Raw genomic sequence first — 17,532 nt, forward strand, 5'->3', positions numbered from 1 at the left:
TAGGAAGATAAATAGAGCTTATAGAATAGTGTTCTAGAGATAGTTAGCTTGACCAGCATTTTTACACCATTTTTATTTTTTAATTTAAAAAAAAAAAAGTGGGGTCCCCCCAACTTTCATATCCAGCACAGGAACAGCAGCAGCTGTAGGCTGAAATCCTCAGCTCTTTGCAGTACCTTGGCTGGTTATGAAAAATAGAGGGGATCCCACGCTTATTCTTTACATTTTTAGATTAAAAAAAATTACGTGTGGTCCCCTCTATTTTTACTAAAAAAACAGCCATGGTACAGCAGACAACTGGGGGATGATATTCTTAGGGTGGAAAGGGCCATGGTTATTTGGCCCTTTCCAGCCTAACAATAGCAGCCCACAGACGCCCGAGAAGTGGCACATCAATTAGATGCAGCAATTGTGGTGCTGGACCTGGCTTTTCCCGTTGCTTTGGTGCAATGGCAAACTGGGTAATATTTGTGGGGTTGACGCCAGCTCCAGCATACACCCCTACTACTAATCCAGTAGATGAAAGGAGAATAACAAACTTTATTTGAACAAAAAACCTTCGACTCAGACCTCATTCACCAATTTATTTGATTTTTATAAATAAAAAACAGTTCTACCGTAATCTATGGTGAGGTCCCACGACATTCCCCAAAAGCAAACCTGGAAAGACATAAAAGAGAAAATCATTCAATAAATAAAGACAAAAGACACCCTCTTTTCCAATTTATTTCTCTATCAAAGCCCTAATCCTGGTCTGCCGAAAGCCAATTGGGGGCGGTCACGTCAATACTGCTGTCACACTCAATGGAGAACCGAACATTCCTCATTGGTTGTGAGAGTACTCACACACACACTGCTGTGGATGCTTCTGTTTGATGACCTTCATCTCATAAGGTGAGCTCAGGTTATTCAGGTCAGCAGTATGTGTGCGGGCGCGGCAGTGATGTCACAGGTTAATCAGAGTTCACAATGAACTCAGATGACATCCTGATGACACCCGCGCTACTGTGGGGGTCGCGGCAGTAACGTCATGGGTTCATCGGAGTTCTCAATAAACTTTGAAGAACCCGTGAAGTCACTGTCGCTACACCCGCGGTGGCGTAGGCGTTGTCAGGATATCAGAGTTCCTTGGATACTCACCTGTCCCCAGCGATGCTGTCCCTGGCACTGATGTCTATGGTGCTGCTGCTTCCAGGTCCTCCGTTGAGTGCATATTCATTGAGTATAATGAGCGGGTATCGGAAGCAAGTGACAGCAGGGCTGGAGACAAGTATAAAAATTCATTTTATTTCAGAGACACGTGTTTTCTCTGGTTCTTGTCACACGGATTACATCAGTGTGTGACACCCGTGCTGCCTGAGAAAAAAAAACAATGTCTGCGTGCAGGGAAATGTGGGGCAACACGGTCCATGTAAAAACATGCATGTGTGAGGAACACTATAGAATAACATGAGTACGTGTGGCATCCGTGTTAAAAATGGATGTCACACATACCTGAAACATATGGATAAAAATTCCCCGTTTTCCCTATCGGTGCGGGTTCCAGTGATCGGACACTGATCAGCAGGTGATCACCTTGCCCATGGATAGGTGATAACTTGTTTTCACTAAACAATCCCTTTAAGGCGTGTAAACAATCCCTACAATTATTTGTCCGACAGCTCTCTCTTGACTATCACATACAGGAGTGCTTGGCCAAATGTTCTTGTGTTCTCTCTCTGAGAGCTGATGTCGCCTCCTCTGGGGGTGGATTATCTTTCAAGAGATCAAAAGCATCAACAAGTGGAATTCAAACACGCCGGTTCCTTCCCTCCCTTTAAGCTGGGTTCACACTAATCGACAGCGACAACGACGTCGCTGTTACGTCACCATTTTCTGTGACGTAACAGCGACCTTGTAAGTCGCTGTTATGATCGCTGCTTAGATGTCAAACACAGCGACGCAGCAGCGATCATAACGTCGCTGTGCTACATGTGCAGAGAGCAGGGAGCCGCGCTTAGCGCTGGCTCCTTGCTCTCCTAGGTACAGTACACATCGGGTTAATTAACCCGATGTGTGCTGCAGCTACATGTCACAGTGCAGAGAGCAGGGAGCTGCGCACACTGCTTAGCGCTGGCTCCTTGCTCTCCTTGCTAAAGTATACATTGGGTTAATTACCCGATGCGTACTGCAGCCACATGTGCACAGAGCAGGAGCTGGCACTGGCAGCAAGGGCGGAGGCTGGTAACGAAGGTAAATATCGGGTAACCAGGGAAAGGTCTTCCCTTGGTTACCCGATGTTTACGCTGGTTACAGCTTAACGCAGCTGCCAGACGCCGGCTCCTGCTCCCTGCTCGCTTCATTTCGTCGCTCTCTCGCTGTCACACACAGCGATGTGTGTGTCACAGCGGGAGAGTGACGACCAAAAAATTAAGCTGGACATTCAGCAACGACCGGCGACCTCACAGCAGGGGCCAGGTCGTTGCTGGATGTCACAGACAGCGACTGGACGTCGCTGCAACGTCACAGAAAATGGTGACGTAGCAGCGACCTCGTTGTTGTTGTCGCTGTGTGTGACACCAGCTTTACATCCATTCTCGAGGTAAGTCAGATAGCCCCCATACACATCATATTGTTGTCTGATCCGGGCAATTTTAGCCCTATGTTTATGGGAGCTTTCATGTAATCTGTATAAGGGCTTATTCAAACATCTATGAACGTCAGTACAATCTCTGAACACAATGCATGGACTGGCTGAGGCCGTCCTTATAGACATTGCTGTGAGCTCAGAAATCATGAACCTCAGTGCAGCAACTCCGCTCTAGTCACCTCTAGTGAGATAGAATGGAGTTACTGTACAGGGGACGTTCCTTACAGACAGTGCTGTGAGATCAGAAATCATGAACCTCAGTGCAGCAACTCCGCTCTAGTCACCTCTAGTGAGATAGAATGGAGTTACTGTACAGGGGATGTTCCTTACAGACAGTGCTGTGAGATCAGAAATCATGAACCTTAGTGCAACAACTGTGATCTAGTCATCTCTGTGCTGGGCAGTGTTGTAACTAGAATTTGATGGGCCCCAATGCAAAATTAGGACCTGCCCCCCCCAACACAGATACACTGGGTACAGGATAATGACACCGACACTCGGGGCATGGGATAATGACGCTGACACTCAGGGTGCGGGATAATGAAGTTAACAATTGGCTCTTTCCCTCAGCACTCAGGTTTCCCATGATCTGAAATCCCTCTTTCTATCATCATCCAGCTTTCCTATGTTCTGATATCCATCTTGTCCTCAGCACCCAGCTTCCCTAGGCTCTGCTATACATCTTTCCCTCAGCACCCAGCTTTCCCATATCATAGCATCGTAAAGCTGGGTGCTGCGGGTAAGAGCCTCTTTCCATCAGCACAAAACGTTCCCATCCCAAGCTTATGTCTTTGTCCCCCCTCGTATATATAGTTCTCCAAATACTATAATGGCCCCCACATAGCCTTCCATATAGCATATTGGGTCCCACGTAACCCTTCATTTTACTAGAATGCGCCCCATAGTCCTCCTTGTATTATAATGCATTTCCCATAGTCCTCTATGTATAAGGTAACTCTTATAGCCCTCCAATTATTATACTACAACTCCCATAGTCCTCCATGTATTATAATTCACTCCATAGTCCTCCATATATTATACTGCACCCCATAGTCCTCCATATATTATAATGCACCCCCATAGTCCTCCATGTTTTATAATGCACCCCCATAGTCCATGGATAAGGTAGCCCTCATAGGCCTTCATATATTATAATGCAGCCCCCATAGTCATGCATGTATTATAATGCACCCCACAGCTCACCATGTATTATAATGCAGACCTCATAGGCCTCCATGTATAATAATGCAGCCCCCATAATCCTCCATATATTATAATAGTAGCTGTCATATACCGTCCCCCAGGCCCACCCACCCAGTTCCTTGACCACTTTTCAGCCTGGCTGCCGCACTTCATGTCCTCAGAATTACCAACCCTCATCCGAGGAGACTTTAACATACCCATGATCAGCCCCTCCTCCCCATCTGCATCCCAGCTTCTATCTCTCACCACCTCCCTTGGCCTCTCACAGCTCTCATCTTCTGAGACACATGAAGATGGTAACACTCTTGACCTGGTCTTTATCCGCCTCAGCTCAATCTCTGACTTTGACAACTCACCTCTTCCCCTCTCTGACCACAACATCCTCTCCTTCAAGCTCACAAACCCTCGTCCACCCCAGTACACTCCCACCTATCACACATTCAGAAACCTACAGGCCATTGACTTTCAGACCCTTACAGACTCTTTACACTCATCACTGTCCCCTATCTCCTCACTTTCCTGTCCTGATCTGGCTGTAAACCATTACAATGACACACTCAGAAATACCCTAGACCAAGTAGCACCCCTCACCCTCAGAACCTCCAAACACAGAGTAAAACAGCCTTGGCTCACTTCCCAAACTCGATTTCTCCAGTGATGCTCTAGGAGTGCCAAACGCATATGGAGGAAAACCCGCACACCAGAAAACGTCATCCACTACAAGTTCATCTTAAGGACCTACAACTCTTCACCTCGCCAAACAGACCTACTTCACCACCCTTATTTCCTCACTATCCAACAATCCAAAAAAGCTCTTTGACACCTTTCACTCCCTCCTCAGTCCCAAAGTACATACCCCCATCACAGACCTTCATGCTGATGACCTGGCCTCATATTTCACAGATAAAATAGAAAACATCCGCCAGGAGATCAGCTCCCAGCTACCAAGCGTTGTGAATCCCATCCCTCCATATATCCCATCAAGCTCACTTTCCACATTTGACCCAGTCACAGAGGAGGAAGTCTCCAGGCTCCTCTCTTCTTCTCATCCTACCACTTGCCCTACTGATCCCTTTCCCTCACACCTACTCTGGTTGTCACCACTCACCTAACTAAAATCTTCAATCTCTCTCTCTCTCTTCGGGTATCTTCCCCTCCTCCCTCAAACACTCTATTATTACTCCATTATTAAAAAAACCCTTCCCTTGATCCGTCCTGCACAAGCAACTACAGACCAGTCTCCAATCTCCCCTTCATCTTCAAACTCTTGGAGCGCCTGGTCTACTCTCGCCTCACCCGCTACCTGTCCTCTCACTCTCCTCTAGATCCTTTACAGTCTGGCTTCCGCCCTTTACACTCAACAGAAACTGCCCTTGTCAAAGTGACCAATGACCTATTGACTGCAAAACATAATGGTGACCACTCTCTGCTTATCCTTCTTGACCTCTCTGCCGCCTTCGACACTGTTGACCACCATCTCCTTCTCTCTATGCTCCATTCTATCGGCCTAAAGGACACTGTGCTCTCGTGGTTCTCTAACTATCTTTCTCGCCGTTCATTCAATGTATCATTTGCTGGCTCCACATCTTCTCCTCTTCCTCTCACTGTTGGGGTCCATCAAGGTTCAGTCCTCGGCCCTCTTCTTTTCTCCCTCTACACTGCCCCAATTGGAATGACCATTAGCAGATTTGGTTTTCAGTACCATCTTTATGCTGATGACACACAGCTATACACCTCATCCCCTGAGCTCACCCCCGCTGTACTACAGAACAGAAGTGACTGCCTGACTGCAGTTTGCAATGTCATGTCTGCTCTCTATCTCAAACTTAACCTTTCCAAAACTGCCCGCTCCTGCCGCTTGCACCTCAAGAACATCTCTAGAATCCGCCCCTTTCTCACAATGGAAATGACAAAAACACTCACCGTAGCCCTGATCCACTCTCGCCTTGACTACTGTAACTCTCTATTAATTGGTCTCCCCCTAACTAGACTCTCTCCTCTACAGTCCATCCTTAATGCAGCAGCTAGGGTCATCTATCTGGCTAATCGCTACTCGGATGCCTCTGCTCTGTGCCAGTCATTGCACTGGCTGCCCATATATCACAGGATCCAATTCAAACTGCTTGTTCTCACCCACAAAGCTCTCCACAGTACAGCACCCCCTACATCTCCACCCTCCTCTCTGTCTATCACCACAAAGCTCTCCACAGTGCGGCACCCCCCTACATCTCCACCCTCCTCTCTGTCTGTCTCTGTCTCACCCCACCCGGTCTCTACGCTCTGAAAACGACTTTCGACTAACATCAACACTAATCCGAACCTCCCACTCCCGGATCCAAGACTTCTTCCGAGCTGCACCAATCCTCTGGAACGCTCTACTGTTAGGGCCAGGTGGACGGGCAGACCCAGGAGGCGGATCCACTGGGCCGAACTCCTTGATGAAGGCAAGGGGTCCGGTAGCCGGAGCACTACGGGTAGCAGGACAGTCCGTATACAAGAGTAGAATGGAGAAGTCCCTGGGACCACGGAGTCACTGATGGTAGTCCGGGTGACGGAGCTCAGGTTCGGAGGCCGAGATGTTGTCAGGCGGAGTCCGGAACCGATGGAGCGAGAGGACGGGTCACCTCAGGGATCAGAGATGGTACGGACTGACAGGATGGCAGATAGTCAGCGTTCTGGGTTCGGGAATCGGCAGGACCGGATGGCGAGGCAGGAGCGGCTCTAGAAGAGAGATAGGTAAGTATGGCACAGAGACACAAGGAGACCTGACTCCTAGCTTGGGAAACACGAAGAACAGGCCCCGCCCACTTGGACACTAAACCCCTTTATACCCTGTACCTGTGTGCTCAATTTCCTGTCAGTGGACGCTGGCCCTTTAAGAAAGGGTCAATGACCGCGCGCGCGCCCTAATGCGCATGCGCGAGGCCCGGGTGCCAGAAGCCAGGGCAGGGAGCGGTGAGCAGGAAGCAGGAGAGCCGGGCTGGGGCTGAGCAGCCGACGGGCGCCGGGAGCGGGGACCGGACCGCCTGGAGACCGCAGGCAATGGAGGCTGGGGACCGGGGAGAGAAGCAGGGAAGCCGGGGAGCGTGGCAGGTGAGCCGGGGAGCAGAGCAGGGGAGCCGGAGAGCGTGACATCTACCCCAAGAAGTTATAATGAATCATAACTTACTCTGCTTCAGACGCTCCCTAAAAACGCATCTTTTTAGGGCGGCCTACCACACTCCCTAATCTAATCCAATTCACACAGTGCCTCTACAACTTCTCACAACATAACCTCACGTCAAACTCCATGCCACCCAAATGCATCTCAAGATTCAGGCCCACTGGTCCAGGAAGCCATTATCTATCCCCCATTTCCTTGAAATTGCTGGATTGTCATTGTAAATAAGCACTTGTACCTTGCCCCCCCCCACCCCACCCATATCTCATTGTAGATTGTAAGCTCTCACGAGCAGGGTTGTCTTTTTTTTCCCCTCTAAATATTGCATTTTCTATTACTGTTATTACTGTTACTTTTTTGTATATGATCCTCCTGAATTGTAAAGCGCTGCGGAATATGTTGGCGCTATAGAAATAAAGATTATTATTATTATTATTAATATTATTAATACAGCTCACATAGTACTCCATGTATTACTGTATAATGCACTCCCCATAGTCATTCATGTATTATAATGCAGCCCTCAAAGTCCTCTGTATATTATACTGAACCCCATTGTCCTACATATACTGCACCCCATAGCCATCTATGTAAAATTCACCCCATAGTACTCCATATATTATACTGCACCACATAGTTCTCCATGTATTATACTGCACCCCATAGTACTACATACAGTTAGGTCCAGAAATCTTTGGCCAGTGACACAATTTTGGCGAGTTGGGCTCTGCATGCCACCACATTGGATTTGAAATGAAACCTCTACAACAGAATTCAAGTGCAGATTCTAACGTTTAATTTGAAGGTTTGAACAAAAATATCTGATAGAAATTGTAGGAATTGTACACTTTTCTTTACAAACACTCCACATTTTAGGAGGTCAAAAGTAATTGGACAAATAAACCAAACCCAAACAAAATATTTTTAATTTCAATATTTTGTTGCCAATCCTTTGGAGGCAATCACTGCCTTAAGTCTGGAACCCATGGACATCACCAAACGCTGGGTTTCCTCCTTCTTAATGCTTTGCCAGGCCTTTACAGCCGCAGCCTTCAGGTCTTGCTTGTTTGTGGGTCTTTCCGTCTTAAGTCTGGATTTGAGCAAGTGAAATGCATGCTCAATTGGGTTAAGATCTGGTGATTGACTTGGCCATTGCAGAATGTTCCACTTTTTTGCACTCATGAACTCCTGGGTAGCTTTGGCTGTATGTTTGGGGTCATTGTCCATCTGTACTATGAAGCGCCGTCCGATCAACTTTGCGGCATTTGGCTGAATCTGGGCTGAAAGTATATCCTGGTACACTTCAGAATTCATCCGGCTACTCTTGTCTGCTGTTATGTCATCAATAAACACAAGTGACCACGTGATCACGTTGCCTCCACCATGTTTTACAGAGGATGTGGTGTGCCTTGGATCATGTGCCGTTCCCTTTCTTCTCCAAACTTTTTTCTTCCCATCATTCTGGTACAGGTTGATCTTGGTCTCATCTGTCCATAGAATACTTTTCCAGAACTGAGCTGGCTTCATGAGGTGTTTTTCAGCAAATTTAACTCTGGCCTGTCTATTTTTGGAATTGATGAATGGTTTCCATCTAGATGTGAACCCTTTGTATTTACTTTCATGGAGTCTTCTCTTTACTGTTGACTTAGAGACAGATACACCTACTTCACTGAGAGTGTTCTGGACTTCAGTTGATGTTGTGAACGGGTTCTTTTTCACCAAAGAAAGTATGCGGCGATCATCCACCACTGTTGTCATCCGTGGACGCCCAGGCCTTTTTGAGTTCCCAAGCTTACCAGTCAATTCCTTTTTTCTCAGAATGTACCCGACTGTTGATTTTGCTACTCCAAGCATGTCTGCTATCTCTCTGATGGATTTTTTCTTTTTTTTTCAGCCTCAGGATGTTCTGCTTCACCTCAATTGAGAGTTCCTTAGACCGCATGTTGTCTGGTCACAGCAACAGCTTCCAAATGCAAAACCACACACCTGTAATCAACCCCAGACCTTTTAACTACTTCATTGATTACAGGTTAACGAGGGAGACGCCTCCAGAGTTAATTGCAGCCCTTAGAGTCCCTTGTCCAATTACTTTTGGTCCCTTGAAAAAGAGGAGGCTTATGCATTACAGAGCTATGATTCCTAAACCCTTTCTCCGATTTGGATATGAAAACTCTCATATTGCAGCTGGGAGTGTGCACTTTCAGCCCATATTATATATATAATTGTATTTCTGAACATGTTTTTGTAAACAGCTAAAATAACAAAACTTGTGTCACTGTCCAAATATTTCTGGACCTAACTGTATATTATACTGCACCCCACAGTCCTGCGTATATTATACTGCACCCCATAGTTTTCCATATATTATAATGCACCCCCATAGTCCTATATGTATTATAATGCAGTCACCATAGTCCTTCATACACTGTGTGCAGAATTATTAGGCAAGTTGTATTTCAGAGGATTTTTTTCTATTATTGATCAACAACTATGTTCTCAATCACCCAAAAGACTCATAAATATCAAAGCTTAATATTTTTGGCAGTTGGAGTGGGGTTTTTTAGATTTGGCTATCTTAGGCTAGATTTGGCTATCTTAGGTCCACGCAGCGGAAAATGCACGGATTTTGCCGCGGATTTCTCGCAGAAAAGCCGCGGATTTCACGAAAATCTGCAGCACCGGCACTTCCCAGCCATTTCTATGGCATTTTGGAAATGCTGTGTCCATGCTGTGGATTTTTCCGCAGCGGATTTCGTGCGGATTTTGGTCCGGAAAAATCTGCAACATGTCAATTATTGTTGCGGATTTTCATCCGGATTTTGGCTTTAAAATTGGGAAAAAAAAATCCGCATCAAATCCGCGGCAATTACGCGGTAAATCCACGGCAAATCCGCACCTTTGAAAAGGTGCGGATTTTGCGGGAAAGCTGCGGATTTTGATGCAGAAAAATCCGCAGCTACATTCTCTCGTGGACACATAGCCTTAGGAGGATATCTGTCTGTGCGGGTAACTATTACTGTGCAGAATTATTAGGCAACTTAATAAAAACCAAATCTATTCCCATCTCACTTGTTTATTTTCACCAGGTAAACCAATATAACTGCACAAAATTTAGAAATAAACATTTCTGACATGCAAAAAAACCCACAAAAAATTAGTGACCAATATAGCCCCCTTTCTTTATGATGACACTTAACAGCCGACTATCCATAGATTCTGTCATTGCTTGATCTGTTTACACTCAGCATTGCGTGCAGCAGCCGCCACAGCCTCCAGACACCACAGCCTCCAGACACCACAGCCTCCAGTCACCACAGCCTCCAGCCACCACAGCCTCCAGACACTGCTCCCAGAGGTGGACTGTTTTCTTTCCCTGTAGATCTCACATTTTATGAGGGACCACAGATTCTCTATGGGGTTCAGATCAGGTGAACAAGGGGGCCATGTCATTATTTTTTCATCTTTTAGACCTTTACTGGCCAGCCACGCTGTGGAGTAGTTGGATGCATGTGATGGAGCATTGTCCTGCATGAAAATCATGTTTTTCTTGAACGATACTGATTTCTTCCTGTACCACTGCTTGAAGAAGTTGTCTTCCAGAAACTGGCAGTAGGTCTGGGAGTTGAGCTTCACTCCATTCTCAACCCGAAAAGGTCACACAAGTTGATCTTTGATGATCCCAGCCCATACCAGTACCCACCTCCACCTTGCTGGTGTCTGAGTCGGAGCGGAGCTCTCTGCCCTTTACTGATCCAGCCTCTGGCCCATCCATCTGCCCATCAAGAGTCACTCTCATTTCATCAGTCCATAAAACCTTTGAAAAATCAGTCTTAAGATATTTCTTGGCCCAGCCTTGACGTTTTATCTTATGTTTCTTGGTCAGAGGTGGTGGTTTATCAGCCTTCCTTACCTTGGCCATGTCCCTGAGTATGGCACACCTTGTGCTTTTTGATACTCCAGTAACGTTGCAGCTGTGAAATATGGCCAAACTGGTGGCAAATGGCATCTTGATTTTCCTCAATTCATGGGCAGTTATTTTGTGCCTTTTTGTCCCGGAACGCTTCTTGCGACCCTGTTGGCTATTTGACATGAAACGCTTGATTGTTAGGTGATCACGCTTCAAAGGTTTGGCAATTTCAAGACTGCTGCATCCCTCTGCAAGACATCTCACAATTTTAGACTTTTCAGAGCCCGTCAAATCTCTCTTCTGACCCATTTTGTCAAAGGAAAGGAAGTTGCCTAATAATTAAGCACACCTTATATAGGGTGTTGATGTCATTACACCGCACCCCTCCTCATTACAGAGATGCACATCACCTGATTTACTTAATTGGCAGTTGGCTTTCACTATACAGCTTGGAGTAGGACAACATGTAGAAAAAGTATCATGTGATCAAAATACTAATTTGCCTAATAATTCTGCACACAGTGTATTGTATTATTCACCCCATAGTCCTTAATGTATTCTAATGCAGCCCTATTGTCCATGTATAAGGTAACGCCATTAGTCCTCATATAATGCAGCCCCCATAATCCTATATGTATTATAACGCATCCCCATAGTCCTTCATATTGTATTATGCAGCCCTATAATCCTCCATATACAGTGCCTACAAGTAGTATTCAACCCCCTGCAGATTTAGCAGGTTTACACATTCGGAATTAACTTGGCATTGTGACATTTGGACTGTAGATCAGCCTGGAAGTGTGAAATGCAGCAAAAAAGAATGTTATTTCTTTTTTTATTTTTTTTTTAAATTGTGAAAAGTTTATTCAGAGGGTCATTTATTATTCAACCCCTCAAACCACCAGAACTGTTTGGTTCCCCTAAAGTATTAAGAAGTATTTCAGGCACAAAGAACAATGAGCTTCACATGTTTGGATTAATTATCTCTTTTTCCAGCCTTTTCTGACTAATTAAGACCCTCCCCAAACTTGTGAACAGCACTCATACATAGTCAACATGGGAAAGACAAAGGAGCATTCCAAGGCCATCAGAGACAAGATCGTGGAGGGTCACAAGGCTGGCAAGGGGTACTAAACCCTTTCCAAGGAGTTGGGCCTACCTGTCTCCACTGTTGGGAGCATCATCCGGAAGTGGAAGGCTTATGGAACTACTGTTAGCCTTCCACGGCCTGGACAGCCTTTGAAAGTTTCCACCCGTGCCGAGGCCAGGCTTGTCCGAAGAGTCAAGGCTAACCCAAGGACAACAAGGAAGGAGCTCCGGGAAGATCTCATGGCAGTGGGGACATTGGTTTCAGTCAATACCATAAGTAACGTACTCCACCGCAATGGTCTCCATTCCAGACGAGCCCGTAAGGTACCTTTACTTTCAAAGCGTCATGTCAAGGCTCGTCTACAGTTTGCTCATGATCACTTGGAGGACTCTGAGACAGACTGGTTCAAGGTTCTCTGGTCTGATGAGACCAAGATCGAGATCTTTGGTGCCAACCACATACGTGACGTTTGGAGACTGGATGGCACTGCATACGACCCCAAGAATACCATCCCTACAGTCAAGCATGGTGATGGCAGCATCATGCTGTGGGGCTGTTTCTCAGCCAAGGGGCCTGGCCATCTGGTCCGCATCCATGGGAAGATGGATAGCACGGCCTACCTGGAGATTTTGGCCAAGAACCTCCGCTCCTCCATCAAGGATCTTAAGATGGGTCGTCATTTCATCTTCCAACAAGACAACGACCCAAAGCTCACAGCCATGAAAACCAAGGCCTGGTTCAAGAGGGAAAAATCAAGGTGTTGCAGTGGCCTAGTCAGTCTCCTGACCTTAACCCAATTGAAAACTTGTGGAAGGAGCTCAAGATTAAAGTCCACATGAGACACCCAAAGAACCTAGATAACTTGGAGAAGATCTGCATGGAGGAGTGGGCCAAGATAACTCCAGAGACCTGTGCCAGCCTGATCAGGTCTTATAAAAGACGATTATTAGCTGTAATTGCAAACAAGGGTTATTCCACAAAATATTAAACCTAGGGGTTGAATAATAATTGACCCACACTTTTATGTTGAAAATGTATTAAAATTTAACTGAGCAACATAACTTGTTGGTTTGTAGGATTTATGCATCTGTTAATAAATCCTGCTCTTGTTTGAGGTTTGCAGGCTCTAACTTATTTGCATCTTATCAAACCTGCTAAATCTGCAGGGGGTTGAATACTACTTGTAGGCACTGTATAATGCACCCCTAAAGTCCATGTATAAGGTAACCCAATTAGTCCTCCATATAATGCAACCCCCTAAGTCCTATATGTATTAAAATGCACCCCATAGTTCTTCATATTGGATTATGCAGCTCCATAGTCCTCCATGTATAATGCACCCCTATATTCCATGTAAAAGGGATCCTTCATATAGTATTATGCACCCCTTATATTCCTGCATATAGTATTATGCACCCCTTATATTCCTCCTTATAGTATTATGCTCCCCTTATATTCCTTCATATAGTTTAGTACACGCCTTATATTCCTCCATATAGTAGTATGCACCCCTTATATTCTGCCATATACTAGTATGCAGCCCCCATATAGTGCACCACCATATTGTGTGCCCCAATATAATATTGTGCGCCAACATATAGTTATATGTGTCACGCTCCCCGGTGCCCGTGCCATGCTCCCCGGTGCCCGTGCCACGCTCCCCGGTTCCCCTGCCACGCTCCCCGGCTCCCCTGCCACGCTCCCCGGCTCCTCTGCCACGCTCCCCCGCTCCCGGACCTCGCTTCCCCACTCCCGTGCCACGCTCCCCGGTCCCCTGCTCCTCAGCCTCCATGCTCCCTCACCTGCGTCCTCCAGGCAACCCGGTCCCCGGTCCCGGCGCCCGTCTGCTGTCCTGAGCCGGCCCGGCACTCCTGCCTCCTGTACACCGCATCCTGCTCTGGCTTCTGGCACCCGGGCCTCGCGCATGCGCATTAGGGCGTGCGCGCGGTCATTGACCTTTTCTTAAAGGGCCAGCGTCCTCCAACAGGATATTGAAGATGCAGGTACAGGGTATATAGGGGGTTCCTTTCCAAGTGGGCGGGGCCTGTTCTTCGTGTTTGCTAAGCTAGGAGTCAGGTCTCCCTGTGCCATTGTCTCGTACTCACCTATCTCTCTTGTAGAGCCACTCCTGTCCCGCCAACCGGTCCTGACGGTTCCAGAACCCCGAACGGACTGTCCGCCATCTTCTCAGTCCCTACCGTCTCCGATTCCTGGATCTGTGCGGTGACCGATCTCCCCGTTCCGCTGGTTGTGGACCCTGCCTGACATCATCTCGGCCTCCGAACCTGCGCTCCGTCACCCGGACTACCTTCAGAGACTCCGTGATCCCAGGGACTTCTACACCCACTCCTCTGAACGGACTGTCCTGCTACCCGTAGTGCTTCGGCTACCGGGCACCTTGCCCTCGGTTGGGTGCTCAGTCCAGTGGATCCACCTCCTGGGCCTACCCGTCATCCTGGTCCTAACAATATGCAGCCCCATATACTATTTTGCAACCCCAATAAATGCTTCCGCATAGTCCTCTGGAATTCCTGATTAAATACACAAATATACTCACTTCTCCTCATTCAGCCACTGCCCCAGTCTCCTCAGCGTGTGTCCACTGTTATGCCACTCTGACATTTTAGCACATCAGTGCGCAGTAGTGACGTCACTGCTAGAGATGAGCGATGTTCGAGGTTCGCCAATTTCATGTTCGAGTGATTTTTGCTAAAAGCTCGACAGTTCGAGTTACGTTCGAGAACGGTTCGATCACCAAAAAGCCTAGCTAGTTACTAGCTGGCTTTTCACTGTAATAGTGTGAGTCACTCTGTGATTCACACTATTATCAAATTTCAGCTTATAGTGTGCGGGGGGGACGGGGTTTAGATCTGTGCTACTGCAAAGTGCTGAGAGAATGCCGATCACCATTTATTAATTTTTTTTTCCCCTAACCGCGCGTGCAGTGGAGCGTTCCAAGCTGTCAGCAAATCACAGACACAAACACAGCTAAGTTGATTTTTGCCAGACAAGCAAGGGCATGTGTCATAGGCTGTGCATGTCACATGTCCTTAACCTATAAGATACGGCCATTTTCCCCTTCGCCGCTATTATCTGTCTTCTGCGTGTGGGTGACAGTCACCGCTCACGCTGCTGCTGCTGCTGTGTGCGCTATAGAGATACAGTGCAATCTACACAGCGCTTTAGGGATTAGGGACTGCTGGTTATTTCAGCCCTTTTCAGGGCTGATTTACAGGCATTCATAGCCATAGCTGCTAAGCATGTCCGTGCAAATGCGGTGTAGGGATTTAGATAACAGCGTCTGGCTACCTCAGCTCAGGCAATTCCTTACTGCATTTTTTCATTAGCAGGGATAGAAAGTGAGGCTTCCTTTGCTGTCCTGCTCCCCAGAGCACCCGTGCATTCTACCCACATGCACATTTTTGCCACGCTATTTTATTTGCCCAAGGAGCTGACACTTTTTGTGCCATCCTAAAAGTGTCTGGAATACTACCTTAGTGTTCCTTTGCTGTCTTGCTACCTACAGCACCCGTGCATTATACCCACCTGCCCATTTTTGCCATGCTATTTTATTTGCCCTAAGAGCTGACACTTTTTGTGACATCCTAAAAGTGTCTGAGATAGTACCTTAGGGCGGCTTTGCACACTACGACATCGCAGGTGCGATGTCGGTGGGGTCAAATTGAAAGTGACGCACATCCGGCATCGCATGCGACATCGTAGTGTGTAAAGCCTAGATGATACGATTAACGAGCGCAAAATCGTCGTAATCGTATCATCGGTGCAGCGTCGGCGTAATCCATAATTACACTGACGCGACGGTCCGATGTTGTTCCTCGTTCCTGCGGCAGCACACATCACTGTGTGTGAAGCCGCAGGAGCGAGGAACATCTCCTACCGGCGTCACCGCGGCTTCCGTAGGATATGCGGAAGGAAGGAGGTGGGCAGGATGTTCACATCCTGCTCTTCTCCGCCCCTCCGCCGCTATTGGCTGCCTGCCGTGTGACGTCGCTATGACGCCGCACGACCCGCCCCCTTAGGAAGGAGGCGGGTCGCCGGCCAGAGCGACGGTCGCAGGGCAGGTGAGTGCGCGTGAAGCTGGCGTAGCGATAATTTTTGCTACGCCAGCTATCACACGATATCGTACCTGAGACGGGGGCGGGGACTATCGCGTGCGACATCGCAGCATCGGCTTGCGATATCGCAACGTGCAAAGCCCGCCTTAGTGTTCCTTTGCTGTCCTGCTACCCACAGCACCCGTGCATTATACCCACCTGCCCATTTTTGCCATGCTATTTTATTTGACCAAAGAGCTGACACTTTTTGTGCCATCCTTTTTGTGCCATTGTGTCTGGAATACTACGTTAGTGTCCCTTTGCTGTCCTGCTACCCACAGCACCCGGGCATTCTACCCAACTGCCCATTTTTCCCACACAATTCTATTTGCAAACTGTGCTGCCACTGTTAGGGGCATATTAAAATTGTCTGGGATAGTCAGTGTTGGTTCTTCAGCTGTCAATAAAGCTAGACCACCGCTGCAATCTACAGCACCTCTCCATTTTTGCTACCACATTTTAAGTGTCCAATCTTTTCGCTAACAAAATGAGTGGCAAAAGGACAGATGCTGGTGGAAAGGGGAACAGGCGTGTTGGAAAAGGAAAAAAAGTTTGTGTCCGTGGGGTAGGTGGGAAAGCTACATTAACATCTGCTGAAGAAATGCCATCTTCCAGCAAAAGTAAGATGTCTACTACTTTCCGTGGACAATCCGATGTGCTTCCTTTTTTACGGAACCGAACAACTGTAACAAAGGTAGATGATGCACAAAAAAAAACAAGCTTGAATGGATCTCAAGTGCTCCAACAAGTGGCCTCTCCTCCACCTCAACTTCAACATCCAAAAAACAACAGTCCTCTGAGTTGTCATCCCAATCGCACTTGCTTTCTCCCAGCTCTCAAGTCTCCACCCGCCCTGAAGAGTATGGTGTAACAGAGATGGCTGAGTCTGCAGAGCTGTTCAGTCACACTATAGCCTCTGGGAATCAGAGGTCTGTTGCCAAGCTACAGTGAGTACAGACCAGGAAATGGTCTGCAGTGATGCCCAGAAGCTTTGTGAGTCTGATTCAGGCCTTGATGACCAAGTTTCTGAGCATAATGTAGACCCTCATTCCCAAACTGTAACACCTGTTGGTAGAGAGAATGAGGAACATACTGATGACGATGAGACGCAGTTACCAGATTGGGATGACAACTTAACTTGATAATGAAGTTCTAGATCCCACTTACTGTCAACCCACAGTCAGGCACTCGAGGAGGACACCAGAGGCGGTGGAGGAGGATGCAACTGATGACGAAGTTACCTTGCGCCTTCCTGGACAGAGTCGGAGAACTGGAAGCACGTCAACAACTGCATCCTCAGCCACAACTCTGCCTCTGAGCACAAGTCGGGGTGGCTCTGCAGGTCGCATGGCCTCTAAGCCTTGCCTAGCCGGGTCCTTTTTTGACCTTGCAAAGGATCTCCCAAATCATGTGATCTGTAAAATTTGT

General features: G+C 47.3%; 1 protein-coding gene across 5 annotated transcripts in view; it reads right to left on the reverse strand.

The window, feature by feature from the left end:
• Positions 1–17,532, reverse strand: part of MORC2 (MORC family CW-type zinc finger 2) — a 384,344-nt gene that overhangs the window by 359,946 nt on the left and 6,866 nt on the right. Inside the window, exon 2 of one of the 5 annotated variants that reach the window (XM_075319943.1) lies at positions 618–660. The exons of the other annotated variants lie outside the window; for them this stretch is intronic. The gene's annotated coding sequence lies outside the window, so the exon portion shown is untranslated. The remainder of the gene's footprint in view (positions 1–617; positions 661–17,532) is intronic. 5 annotated transcript variants of the gene reach the window in all.

The sequence above is a fragment of the Anomaloglossus baeobatrachus genome, chromosome 1 (assembly GCF_048569485.1).
Source record: "Anomaloglossus baeobatrachus isolate aAnoBae1 chromosome 1, aAnoBae1.hap1, whole genome shotgun sequence".
NCBI classification, from domain to species: Eukaryota; Metazoa; Chordata; class Amphibia; order Anura; family Aromobatidae; genus Anomaloglossus; species Anomaloglossus baeobatrachus.